Source organism: Ananas comosus, linkage group 8, assembly GCF_001540865.1.
Source record: "Ananas comosus cultivar F153 linkage group 8, ASM154086v1, whole genome shotgun sequence".
NCBI lineage: Eukaryota > Viridiplantae > Streptophyta > Magnoliopsida > Poales > Bromeliaceae > Ananas > Ananas comosus.
Genome location: NC_033628.1, coordinates 8,375,793 through 8,390,732, shown reverse-complemented (window position 1 = coordinate 8,390,732; position 14,940 = coordinate 8,375,793). Strand labels below are relative to the sequence as shown.

At 47.5% G+C, this 14,940-nt stretch overlaps 1 pseudogene; it reads left to right on the top strand.

The window, feature by feature from the left end:
* LOC109714608 lies at positions 490 to 2,247 on the top strand (annotated as a pseudogene).

Sequence of the window (14,940 nt, the reverse complement as noted above, 5' to 3'; positions counted from 1 at the left end):
GTCAAAGACCCATTTCGAGCAAGCGGGCCTAATCCTTATCATCCCTCACCACATAGGGTACACAGTGCAATAAACGAGAAAACTCCCTCTCGTATTCCGCCACCGTCTTATTTTCTTGGCGTAGATTGCACAAACCTTGCTCCATTTGTCGTTTGACACTTTGTGGAAAGTAGGTCAACGACAAAAGCTCTTTAAACTTCTTCCAAGTAATTGCCGCCAAATTGGTGTCGGGATCATCCCAAACGCCGGCCCACCATTGGTAAGCTTCTCCTTCAAGGTGGTGTGTCGCCAACTATACCTTATCCTGCTCCTCCATAAACAAGTCGTGGAATAACTTTTTCATATGGAGAATCCACTTCTCAACTATCTAGTGATCCGCTTTCTCGCCATCAAACATCCGAGGGTTGTACCTCCGAAACTCATTCAAACAGTTCATGAGCCGCTCCCGCTCGGCTCTTGTCACCATCGTCGGCAAAATCATCCTCGTCGATGGGGCTTGAGCCGGTGGTGTCGCCGCCACCTCCTCCCTACGCTCTGTGCTCGGGGCTAGAGTTATGGTGTCGCCGCTATCCTCTTAGGATTTTTTTTTTTTTTTGTGTACGTATAAGGGCATAGAGTTATGGTCGTATCGTGTTGCTATTCTGTCATCTCTGTGTCATCTTTTTTTATCCTCTACCTATAATAGAATTTCGGTGAGAAATATTTTGGAGGGTCGATTAAGAATTCAAAATTCAAAATTTTGAATCAGGCTGTTAAGATGAGAGATATTTCCTAGTTGGTTGGGGGTTTAAAAATTCAAAATTGAATTTTAAAATTTAAAATCAAGTTTTGGGAAATAGATGTGATTGATTGAGAGATATTTTGGGTGTTGGTTGAGTATTCAAAATTTGAAATCGAATTTGAATGAAAAATGATATATATGAGAGGTGAGATATTTTCCAGTTGGTTGGAAATTTAAAAATTCAAAACTAAATTCGAACTTATAATTTTTAAAATTCAAAATTGAATTTTGGGATGCGGATTTGGCTATCATCCAATGGGTTGGGCTCGGTCCAAACTGATTGGGCCTATCTTGCTGAAGTTTTCCTCTTTTGTGCGCAAAGAATATTCACTTGGCTGAAATGAGGTTCGAATTATTAGAAAGGCTAAAAAATTCAACGGGCTTTCAAAAGGCCCACAAACTTATATTCACAAATGAGGCCTATTGAAGGGGCTTACCTTTTTTTTTCATTGGGCTCACAAATTTTGGGCTCATACGAGGCCTATTAGAAATGTATAGACCCAATTGGATAAGTCCAAAATCAATATTATGGTTCAACCATAATCTTTTTTCTTTTTTTTCTTATTATATTCTTTTTTTTTTACCCCAGTAGTAATTTATTAACGGCATATAATTTTGTGCCTTTCGGCCCGATCTTACTCTCGTTCGTACTCTTAATTCTCGCCAGGAGGCAGAGAATCAGTATGATCTTTCCGTTGTCTTAACTGGGTCCTGCAATACTCCAGTTTCTTCAGGCCTCAACTCTGGCTTTTCAGAACGAGTCCAATAAAGACATTAGATATGCGCTGCTCGAGGCTTCGACAGTTTCCGGGATTCTTCATGTGAGCCTATACTTGGATGCGATAATTTTGCCTTACTACACGGGGATTGATGCTCTGAGCGGTTCGAGATTCTCTGACGAGTGCCCGTCGTGCTTGTGCAAGACACAGGCTCTAGTCATCGGAGGGTCGGAGATTTTCTATTGAGGATTGTCGAAAACTACTCTGCTAATCATTTTTGCATTGTGCGTGAGAATGGTGCGCAGAATGTGTGGGGAGGAAAGATTCAATTTGGTGGTCAAATCTGTGTTGGAGGGCATAAGTTGGATGTTTGTTGCCAGTGATTGTGTATACATGATGAACAACGGCCCGGAAGAGGGTGCGCTTTCTAGGATGGTGTATGGAGGGCTCTGCATATTTATATTTCTCTGTATATTTATACTTCATCCAAACCCGATCCCCTCGCTCTTTTGCTCTCGCTCTCTATTTCCCTCCTTCGTCCCGCTCGAGCTCTCCTTGGCGCCAGCTATTGATAATGGCGGTGGCAGCGGAGCTAGGGCACCTACCATCATCAGCTATCCAAGCAGATCCGAGTCCCAAGAAGTGAAAGATCAAATCCAAAAAGAGCAACAATCCAAAGAAGAAGAAGACGACGAAGCCATTGAGGGCCATGGCAGTGGTGGCGGAGGCAAAGCGGAGGAAACTTAGCAAGAGGATGCTCAAAATTTTTAAAAAGAGGGCCCAAAACTACCATTTTGACTCCGACGACGACGATGAAGAAGAAGTTGTCAAGAAAAGAAGAAAAGGAGAAGTGTCGCCCAATGATGAGGACAATGAGGAATGGTCGATGGATTTTGAGAAAGGAGGCTCCAGAGGTGACGAAGAGGGCGATGGTGAAGGAGGACATCGCGGTGGGATCATGAGGTTCGATGAAGGGTGTAGGGCATTTAGGTTTGCTTTCTTGAAGATTATGAAGAAGAAACTCCCCAATGATGCACTGGTTCGTGTTCTTCGAAGCAATTTTATATTCTTTTTTTTTTTTGTTTTTTTGGTGATGAGGGTTTGGTTTGCTGATTAGGGTTTTGTTGGTTTTTTTTTTTTGGGTGGTAGGGTCCTATGTTATCGGCGCACAAGAAGCTGATAGTTGAGAAGCTGGCGGAGGAAGAAGCAGAGCACAAGGTAAAAGGGGAGGCGAAGAAGGAGAAGGTTTTGGTTCGGTTATTTCCTCTGAAGTTCCAATCAACATATTATGCTCGTATATTGAGAATTTGAATTAAGTTGTGTATTTTTTGTTATGATTCGTAGCAAGCATCGAAAAAGGGGCGTGCGAAGCTTGCAAGTTTCTTAGATGCAATCTAAGACTAAGAATTTGGCAGGGTAGATAAACTCTCTATTGACGATATTTTTGTGTGTATTTTAATTACAAAATCACTCGTCAAGTTTCAGGGAAAAACGATTTAGAATGGAGATTTTACGCGATCTTTACTTTTCACTTAAAGTGAATAATACGTAACCCAGGTTTCCGGAGAGGCCACGGTGTAGAGTTGGCTTCTAGCGCGTATCGGACTCCGTTTATAGCAATCCAATAGCTCATTTTCAGTGGTCTGACTATTCTGAAACCAATGACGCTGACGAATTTTAGGTTTGATGCACGAATTTCGAGAAAACTGGGGATACATATATTTTATGTATTTGTGTGTAGTTTTGACACTAGGAGAGAGAATAGTTTCGTCGCGAATCCACGACCAAACAAGGCGAAACAAGATCATGGGTTTGATGTCTCTGTCATGCTGATAGCACTGGTGCAATTCGTTCGCAAATCTGATGAACACATCTCCTGATATCACACGTTTGGTCTTAGATGCCAAAACAGTATTTTTGCAGAAAGCTCTACATTTTATGTACCGTTTTGCACGAAATCGGATGTGGGGGTGTGTTCGCGCATTTTACTCGCGCTGTTTGAGACTCAGTGTTAAATATCGGGTTTTGAGGGACTTTTGCTCGATTTGGAGTTTGTATATATTGCATTCTAGGGTTTGCACCATGCAAACCCTAGCCCCCATTAGCTCAGCTGAGCCCCAGCCGCCGCAGCGCCCTTCCCTACCCTTGTCGCGTGCACCCTTATCGCCGGCGCACGTCTTTGGCCGCCGGAAAGCTGCCATATTCTCTTTCTCTTCTCTACATTGCCACCAACCCCTCTCCCTCTCTACTTGAGAGCTTGGCAGGGTGATCCTCACCTCGGGCACCCCCCTCTGGCAGCGGCCCCGACCTCCGGTGACTCCCCCGGCCGGTTTCTGTCATCCCCACACGCCGCCGTCGCTGGCTTGGCAGCTGGCGGCCAAGTTGGGTCAGCTCGGGCCGAGGACTTATGCAGCTGCTAGCCCGCGCATCGCCGTCGCCTGAGGCTGCCCCTTCCGCTTCCCCCAGAGACCCGGCGACCTCCTCCGCCGACCGCAGTCACCCCAAGCGCGGCCGCCACGCCCCCTGCTGCCTGCAGCTTTGCTGGGCGTGTGCAGGCCGAGGTGAGCTCGTACCTCCTCCCTCACGCCGCCGCCGCTCGGAGCCACCCCTGCGGCATCCCTCTGGCCTCAGGCGATCCCCCGCCGTCACTCCTGGGAGCCCAGCCGGCCGTCGTCGCTGCAGCTGCTCCTGAACCAAGCCCTAGTCCGTGCGGGCTCGGGTTGCTCCGCCGCCGCCGCCTCTCGCCGCCGGCCGGTGTGAGCCTCGGCCTCCCCACGTCAGCCACACCCGTCGGCCGCCAGTGCGCCCGCTGNACCCCTGGGAGCCCCGCCGGCCGCCGTGGTCGCCGCTGCCTCTGGACTTGAACCCTAGCCCGTGCGGGCTCAGGTTGCTCCACCGCCACCTCCCGCCGCCAGTGCGCCCGCTGCAGAGTCTCCGCCGGCTATGCCCTAGCTCCCACTGCTCCGGTAAGTCTTCGCAGTGCTGTCCGTGCATAGTTTTAGGTTTACGATTATTTTTTCGGCGATCCGAGGCTGTCCCGATGCCTCCGAAGGTGAACACGGTGATCGCTGGTCAGTGTTGATCACAGTGCTCACCTCACAAAGGATCAGTGGACACCAAAACTGCATTTTTGGCGCAGTTTTTCCCGAGTGCATGCTGTTCGCTGAATGTTTGGTTCGCTCCCGCGCCTCCCACAGCGAGTCGTTGTGCTCCAGATCATGAGCACGACCTTCGGCACGTCGAGACCTACAGTACGTGTCTCAGCGAACCTCGAAAATCTTCGGTTTGCATTAACGAGCCACAAAATCACCTTATTTACATAAAATAATAGAATTTTCTGTAAATGTAGGAACTTTTATTCAATTGTGCATCTAGTGGCTACTGTGGGCAGTACGTACGTGTGGTAGGTGACCTCTGGACTAATCGTCCAAGGTCTATTAGCCTTCGCGAAAATCGGAGGTCGATTTTGGCGCGCTTTTCAGCGAAATTCGCCAACGAAATACGGTTTCGGTTCGAATTTCGTCTGACGACGTTTGTTTGCCCTAAGAGTTGTCGCTAAGCCTTGTCGGCTGGTCACCATCGTCATATCGTGGGTTCGTGGGTTCGGAGATGACGGGTGAGCGACGGCGGGTTCCAGTGTCGAAATTGACACTTTCGGGAATCCGGATCCGAACAATTATCCGACGATAATTATTTTGATTGTGTAATCTTGTGATTGCTGCCAAGACATCCAAATCGATGTGTTTTGGGGCATGGGTAACTCGTGGCATGAGTCGATTAGTTTCGGGACACTTAGTGAGTCCCGACGGCGTCACGGTGTGATTTTTGGGACTTCCGGTTATTTACGGTGATCGGTTTTGGGAAACCGATTTTGGAGATTTGTGTGGGGTTCGTGAGTCGTGTATTTTGGATTTGTAGGTTGGATACTGGCCCGATGGATCTTCGTAGGTCCGGTTGACTTGTTGCTCACCTAGGTTTCTGACGCGATTATGACAGGTGGGTGCTTCGAGTTGGTAGTCGGTGAGATCGTTTCACTCTTCTTTGTTTTTTTATGTCAGCATCGTAGTCTCTACATGTCGGTTACTTTGTTTATCGTTCGTTCATTTATACCTTGTTGATTGCATGATGATAGTTGTTGATAGACATGTAGAGCATGCTTGCATATATTGTATATCTGTAGACCTTGGGTCCAGGCAACACATCGACTCATTTGTCATGTGTTTCGATCTAGTTTATCGTGGTTCGATGTTGTACGCCCTTATTTCTAGCTTCGGCCAAGGAACCGGCTTCCTGCCGGTTTTTGCATTGAGCATATCAGCATGATCTAGTCACAGCACTTGGGTGTATTCATTGACACTAGGTCGGTTTGGCCACCGACCGCAGGTGTACTTATCTGAATGCGTCGTCCAGTGGACGGATGAATCAGGTCGGTGCAAGCAATGTGACAGGCAATGCTTTAGGTCTGCGGACCAATATGACAGGCACCAAATTGGGTACAGTTTTGGATTGATTATGTTGAGGCATGCTCACTATTGTATTCTTTACAGTAGCAGTTTTTTTTACTCGCACTCTATTATACCTGTTGTTATAGCTAATGTAGTCGTTCTTCTTATCCATATACATATCTGTTGTCCTATCTCCTTTGTTTTCCAGTGAATACGGTTTGCCTTCGTGGCTCTATCGTACCTACTGGAAAACCTTGATTGTAGTTTCTCACCTCCTATTTTTTCAGGTGATTCGGGTAAGGAGTTGGCTTTTGAACACGACAGGAGGACGTACTAGCTAGACTGCAGTAGCGACCGTCATCCTGGTTATATTTTATTTTTGCATTTTTTAGTTTAAATAATTAAATGGTTCAGTTAGATGATCACTCTGAATGTTTGAGTATTTGCGAACTGTTTGAGTTCGTGATTTCCTATTATGCATGCAAACGAAATTTATTGAATAATTGGAGATTTATGTATCTTTGGTATTAAGACTTATGCATTGTGGTTTTCTACCCCTCGAGGTAGTTGGTTTCCAAATTAGAGTTTCCGAGTGGAAAACAGTTTTAAAAAGATTTTCGAATGGTTTTTATCAATGATTGAATAGAGTTTAAAAACAAAGCTTCCGGTTGGGGAGCACTTTTAAATAGGATGACTGTTGTATTGTGCATCGCATCATCAAGCGCCTAAGGAGTGTTTAGAGGCATGCATCATTTCTAAGGATCGCTAGCTATATGAAAATGCATGACATAAATTGCTTGTGGATTGAAAAATGTAGGTTGTTGTTGTGATCCTGATGTTGTTGTTGGTACGCCGTGCAAATACAAAGGAGACTCTGTCCGAGTAGACAGAGAAACTTTGTATTTGTGGCGGGTCTATACGTCACGTGGGCCAGGTTGAATTCAAAAAAAAAAAAGGCACATTTTCCGCAACTTTGATTTCAAAGATTGTATTCATTATTAAAAGGCTTTTAAAATCGGCCCCGGGGCGTGACATGCAAAGGAGAAGTTTATTATTAAGATCCCAACGAAAGGAGGTATATAGTTGGTGAATAATGTGCTACTTTATATCTAAGTTAAAACTATTATGTTGCTTAGCTGATTAAAAAATCTTCTATCTTGCATGTTTGGTGCTGAGATTTCAGTTGTCAAGCTATTTAATGAGGTAATTGAATAGTTTGATTGGGTTAGTTCCTTTTTTGTTACTTAAGATTTGAATAAATAGTCTAGGATTAATTTTGTACTTCAAGTTGTTTTCCACAGGTTAGCAAGGCTCAAATTTCTCATAGCTATTTAACTCTTTCAAGAACAAAAGATGCAAAAGGTTCTTCTTTTTTCAATACCCTTTACTGCTTGTGTTGTTGCATTTGACTCTTTGTAGGATAAGCATTCATAAAAACGTTGACTGCACAGAGACTGTAGGCTTCATCTTCTTTTTGTGTGAGAACGTTGTAGCTTGAAAATTCCTCTGTTGTAATTATTATTTTTTTTTTCTGTGATGGCTTATGCTAGAATAAGAGAGTCTGAGTTTGAGTACGTTACGATCCTATCAATTAGATACTTGAGCCCAATTAGATAATCTGTACATGCTATGTCATTGGCAAGCATATGATCATAATCCTTTACGTAATTCCTTATGTACATGTTGTCACGCCCCGGATGTCTCGTTCCCCGAGCACGCCGACAAATCCGCCGTATACAAAGGACTTTCCCCTGTATACGAAGCGTCAAAAGTACCTGTAGCTATACAATACTACAAACAGTAGTATAAAGCTGCTCAATAAACAGAAGCTAAACAACTGAGTTTCATATACATAGTCCAAGTCCAAAATACAGAGTTATCCGCACTGGCGAGTTAAGTAAGCTATGTACATAAACTCAGACAAAACATCTACCTGCAGTAGGGGTGCCTCTAGCTCTGTCAGTCAGGTAGGGCTCTAGCTCGCGACGCCCTTGCCTCGATCCTGATCCGCGGAAGGCGCAGCAGCCGAAACTTGTGGCTCTGCAAAACAAGAGTAACAACTGGGCGTGAGAACTACTGTAAAAACAAGTAGTCCTCAGTGGGTACCGCCCAAAACAACATCGGTCACCCACTAAGTCTACAGAAGGGAGCAAGGATAGAAGGAAAGCAGGAAGCATACTCTACCGCTATCATCCACTACACTATCATGCTCTACACTAACCAACTGTAGGAAATGTCAAATCTGACCCAATCCAATCGGGACTGTAAGCATACCCGTCCCCGGGACTGTGAATACACCCGTCCCTGCCCCGTTGCGACTATCGGGCTCTATCCACACTAACTGGTCCGTGGAGAGCAAGTCCAACTGGCATGAGCGACACCAACGCAAAAGCACAAGCCTGACTCCGGAGTGGCACTCGTGGGCGCTACCCAACCGAGTATGCAGCGTATCTCTGTCGAGCTCAATCAGGCTCTCAATAGCCAAAGTCAAGTAACCGACTCAAACTGGTCTAACAACCAACAGGTAACGTGCCCTCGGCACAATCTGACGCCAAAAAGGCGATACGGGTCCACCGTCAACTCTGACGGCACCCAACAGTCCGGAACAACCTGAACGACCCTGTAAAAATTCACTCGGCATACCAGCACGAGCGTAAATGTATTCTAAACTACCTGGAGTACTCGTCTTGAGGATACTGCGACAGTACAATTTTATAACGGCTCCTAGAGCTAAATCAGGCAGTTTAAACAGGTGACAGGTCCAAATCGCAGGTTTTCTCCTAATTCAATTTTCAAGTCCAACATGTATAACCTACTTAATTTATTACCACATGCTCCAAATTCAGATTTGCAATCTATCATATAATCCATGAATTCGAGCTAGAATAGATTATCAAAAATCGAGATCTATACATGTCGACGATTATGAACTTAGGAGTCAAAACCGATGTAACCCACCTCGCACGCTAATCCCTGGCAGCACGGAACCCCCTCGGCTGCGACACCACCTGCTGGATCGACCAAAAACGCCCGAGTCTCGAAATCGAGCTAACTCCAAAGTAAAAACACCAAAAATCCTCAATTCAGTCCAAAATCCACAGCAGCAGAGAAGAGAAGGATTTTGACCAAGCTAACCTTCACCAAAATTCGCAAGTAAGGGCTTCGTGGATTCCTCTCGAAGTCCCGAATCCAACGAATCAAGTCTCGTCACAATCCGATGCTCCTACGTCGAGAACGAGCTGAAATACTAACAGTCGACGACAAGATCCTGCGAATCAGCACTTAGGCTCGAATTAATGATACCCGAAGTATGCGCAGCAATTCCACAGAGCACTCACCTCGATAGATCCTCAAGAGTCGGCGCAATGTCGAGGACAACGGAAATCCACGCTCGCCCGAGCTCCTCACAGCACCAAGACGACACAACGTGCGCCCGAACAGCTCCGCGGCACCACGTCGACGACGAAACTCCACCCGAGCTCCACCTTGCTCACAATCGGCTCTAGAGAGAGAGGGAGAGAACCAAGAGCAAAATTCTCTCTCTCAGCCTCACTCTACAAGTAAATAAGCTGGGGAGAGAAGGGTGATACGAACGAGGTAGAAAAAGACCAAAACACCCCCTCACCTACCCTGGTGTACCGGTACACGGGATCGCGTACCGGTACAGGAGGCCAACCCGAGAGCAGTACGTGCTCAACCAGTATAGTGTACCGGTACACCTCGCTGGCTGTACCGGTACAGCAAGCAGGAAAATCTGCTATTTTGTAGATTTTTTCGCTGAAGGCTGCCCTCGCGTCGCACGGAGTCCGTTTTGCATCTATTTGACGCCAACGCGACTCGGACTTGTCCCGACACTCTTCAGAGCTGTCGACAAGCCTCCATAGTCAAACACCAGGGATCTCACATCCTCCCCCACTACAAAAGGTTTCGTCCGCGAAACCGAAACGTACCTCTGCTCCGGCATCGAACAAATAGGGATAGGCTTCCCTCATCACCGTCTCAGACTCCCAAGTCGCCTCCCGCTCATCGTGATTACTCCACTGCACTTTCACATACGGGATGACTCGGTTGCGCAATTCTTTCGTCTCCCGAGCAAGAATTCGCAGCGGCCGCTCCTCGTATCTCAGATCTTCGCCAATCTCAAGTGGAGTGAAGTCAATCACATGAAAGGGATCAAAAACGTATCTCCTCAATACTGAGACATGGAAAACATCGTGGACGCCAGCAAGTCGCGGGGGTAGAGCTATCCTGTAAGCAACTGGTCCGATACGCTCCAATACCTCGAAAGGGCCAACAAACCGTGGACTAAGCTTTCCACGTACTCCAAATCGGCGTATCCCTCTGGATGGCGAGACTTTGAGAAAAACATGATCCCCAACCTGAAACTCCAAGTCTCGTCTCCTGGTATCGGCGTAGCTCCTCTGTCGGCTCTGTGCTGTCAGAAGGTGTCGTCGAACGACTCTCACCTTTTCCTCAGCCTCACATAGAATGTCCGGTCCAAGTGTCCTACGCTCACCCACATCGCTCCAAAACAGGAGGGATCGACATCTGCGTCTATACAACGCCTCAAACGGAGCCATCTGAATGCTCGTTTAATAGCTGTTGTTGTACGCAAACTCAACCAGTCTCACATGTCGATACCACCCTCCTCCAAAATCCAGGACGCATGCCCTCAGCATGTCCTCTAGAGTCTGTATGGTCCGCTCTGACTGACCATCTGTCTGTGGGTGGAACGCCGTGCTAAAATGCAGCTGTGTACCCAAGGCTGTCTGCAAACTCCTCCAAAACTGGGATACAAACCTCGGGTCTCTGTCTGATACAATCGACACTGGCACGCCGTGCAGCCTAACGATCTCATCCAAGTATAGCTGCGCAAGTCTCTCCCTGGACCAGGTAGTCTGAACCGGTAGGAAGTGAGCAGACTTGGTCAGTCTGTCCACTATCACCCAAATCGCGTCGTAGCCACCCTGCGCTCTAGGCAATCCAACGACGAAGTCCATAGTGATGTACTCCCACTTCCACTCGGGCACTGGCAGACTCTGAAGCTTGCCAGCAGGCACCTGATGCTCGGCCTTCACCTGTTGGCAAGTCAAACACTGAGCCACATATCTGCCAATGTCCCGCTTCATTCCAGGCCACCAGAATCGTGCCTTAAGATCCTTATACATCTTGGTTCCCCCAGGATGAACCGTATAAGGGGAACAATGAGCCTCTCTCAGAATATCCGCTCGAATCTCCGGATCCACAGGCACACACAGTCGGTCCCTGTACCGTAGTACTCCCGAACTGTCCAAAGCAAATCCCTCAGCCTGCCCCCTGTCTAGCTGCTCTCTAATCCTCAACAAGTACGGATCTCCACTCTGTTTCTCTCGGATCCTATCCAACAGAGTGGGCTGTAAAACTAGAGACGTCAGCCTCGCCGTAGACCCAGGGGGTACTATCTCGAGTCCCAGCCGCTGTAGCTCCTCGAGTAGGGGTCTCTGCTCAGTAATCCTCAAACTCAGGCTCTGCACTGACTTCCTGCTCAACGCATCTGCCACCACATTCGCCCTGCCGGGATGATACTGAATACTAATGTCATAGTCCTTCAGTAACTCCAACCACCGGCGCTGCCTCAGATTCAGCTCCCTCTGTGTGAACAGATACTTGAGACTTTGATGATCGGTGAATACCTCGCAGTGCTCGCCGTACAAGTAATGCCGCCAGAGCTTCAAAGCAAAAACCACCGCGGCAAGCTCCAAGTCATGCGTAGGGTAATTCTTCTCACAATCCTTTAACTGCCGTGAAGCATAAGCAATCACCCTACTATGCTGCATCAGCACGCAACCAAGTCCACTGTGCGATGCATCACTGTAGATCACAAATCCATCTCCCATTACCGAAAGGGCAAGGATAGGAGCTGACGTCAACCTCAGTCTCAACTCGTCAAAGCTCCTCTGACAGTCGTCGCTCCAGACAAAACGAATCCCCTTCCGCGTCAAGTGTGTGAGGGGTGTGGAAAGCTTCGCAAAGCCTTCCACAAATCGACGGTAATATCCTGCCAGTCCCAGGAAGCTCCGTACCTCAGTCACCGTCGTCGGTCTAGGCCAATCTCGAATTGCCTCAATCTTCTTCGGGTCCACTGCTACACCCTCGGCTAAAATCACGTGGCCCAAGAAAGCAACCTCCCGTAGCCAGAACTCGCACTTCTTCAACTTGGCATACAGCTTATTTTCTCGCAGAAGCTGTAGCACAATCCTCAAGTGCTCCTCATGGTCAGCATCACTCCGGGAGTATATCAGGATATCGTCGATGAAGACTACCACAAACCTATCCAAGAACGGCTTGAACACTCTGTTCATCAAATCCATGAATGCGGCAGGGGCATTCGTCAAGGCGTACCAACGAGTTATGCCCCAGAGTATCTCTGTCTGAGCTCAATCAGGCTCTACATAGCCAAAGTCAAGTAAGACTCAAACTAGTCTAACAACCACAGGGCCTCTGTAACGTTGCCCATCGGCACAATTCTGACGCCCGAAAAGCGATACGGCGTCCGACCGTCAACTCTGCGTCTGACCTGAGCGACAACCAGCTCCGGAACAACCTGAAACGACCCTGTTGTAAAAATTACACTCGCACATACCAGCACGAGCGTAAATGTGATTCTAAACTTATTGACAGTACTCGTCTGCTAGATACTGCGACAGTACACATTTTATAACGGCTCCTTAAGCTAAATCAGCCAGTTTAATACGTCCAAGGTTAATAGGTTCTTTCCTGAATTCAATTTTTCCAAGTTCCCAAACCATTGTATACCTACTTGAATTATCATACCACATGCTCCATAATTCAGTATTGCAATTAATCATAATACCGATGAATTCGACGCTAGATCTAGATTTATCAGAAATCGAGATTCTATTACTGTCGACCAATTATGGAAACTTCAGGAGTCAATAACCGATCTAACCCAACCTCGCCAACTGCTAACTCCCTGGCAGCCACGGAACCCCCTCGCTGCGACACCACCTGCATGGATCGACCAAAAAATGCAGCCCGAGTCTCGAAATCAGCTAACTCCAAAGTAAAAACACCAAAATCCTCAGATTCAGTCAAAATTCCACAGCAGACCAGCAGAAGAGAAGGATCTTTGAACAAGCTAACTCACCAAAATTCCAAAGTAAGCGGCTTCGTGGAATTCCTCTCGTAAGTCCCGATCAACGAATCAAGTCTCGTCCAATCCGATGTCTACGTCGGAGAACGGCTGAAATACTAACAGATGCGACACAGAGCCTGCGAATCAGCACTTTAGGCTCGAGATTAATGTACCGAAGTATGCGCAGCCAATTCCACAGAGCACTCACCTCGATAAGATCCTCAGAGGTCGGCGGCAATGATCAGGAAACGAAATCGCCCTGCCTCGACGCGAGCTTCCTCACAGCACCAAGACGACACAACGTGCGCCACGAACAGCTCCGCGGCCACCACGTCTGACGACGAAACTCTCCGCGAGCTCCACCTTGCTCACAATCGGCTCTAGACGAGAGAGGAGAGGACCAAAGAGCAAAAATTCTCCTCTCTCAGCCTCACTCTACACATGTAAATAGCTGGGAGAGGAAGGTTGATCGAACGACGGCTAAGAAAAAGACCAAAACACCCCACTTACCCTAGCCTTATCGCGTCACGGGATGCACGCGTTACCAGTACCGTACAGGAGGCCAACCAGAGAGCAGTACGTTGTCAACCAGAGTATAGCTGATACCAGCGTACACCTCGCTGGCAGTGTACCACGGTACACGCAGCCAGGAAACATGCTATTTTGTAGATTTTTTCGCTGAAGGTGCCGCCTCGCGTCGCACGGAGGTCCGCTTTTTGCATTCTATTGCACGCCAACGCCCGACTCGGATCTGTTCCGACACTTCTTCAGAGCTGTCGACAAGTAGGGGTGCCTCTAGCTCTGTCAGTCAGGTAGGGCTCTAGCTCTCGACGCCCTTGCCTCGATCCTGATCCGCGGAAGGAGCAGCAACCGAAACCTGTGGCTCTGGAAAACAAGAGTAACAACTGGGCGTGAGAACTACTGTGAAAATAAGTAGTCCTCAGTGGGTACCGCCCAAAACAACATCGGTCACCCACTAAGTCTACAGAAGGGAGCAAGAATAGTAGGAAAAGCAGGAAGTACACTCTACCGCTATTAATAACTACACTATCTTGCTCTACACTAATCAACTGTAGGAAATGTCAAATCTGACCCAATCTAATCGGGACTGTAAGCATACCCGTCCCCGGAACTGTGAATACACCCGTCCCTGCCCCATTGCGACTCTCTAGCTACCTCCACACTAACTGGTCTGTGGAGAGCAAGTCCAACTGGCATAAGCGACACCAACGCGAAAGCACAAAGCCCGTCTCCGGAGTGGCACTCGTGGGCGCTACCCAACCGAGTATGCAGCGTATCTCTGTTGAGCTCAATCAGGCTCTCAATAGCCAAAGTCAAGTAACCGACTCAAACTGGTCAAACAACCAACAGGTAACATGCCATCGGCACAATCTGACGCCAAAAAGGCGATACGGGTCCACCGTCAACTCTGACGGCACCCAACAGTCCGGAACAATCTGAACGACCCTGTAAAAATTCACTCCGCATACCAGCACGAGCGTAAATGTATTCTAAACTACCTGAAGTACTCGTCTTGAGGATACTGCGACAGTACAATTTTATAACGGCTCCTAGAGCTAAATCAGGCAGTTTAAATAGGTGACAGGTCCAAATCGCAGGTTTTCTCCTAATTCAATTTCCAAGTCCAACATGTATAACCTACTTAATTTATTACCACATGCTCCAAATTCAGATTTGCAATTTATCATATAATCCATGAATTCGAGCTAGACTAGATTATCAGAAATCGAGATCTATACATGTCGACAATTATGAACTTAGGAGTCAAAACCGATGTAACCCACCTCGCACGCTAATCCCTGGCAGCACGGAACCCCCTCGGCTGCGACACCACCTGCT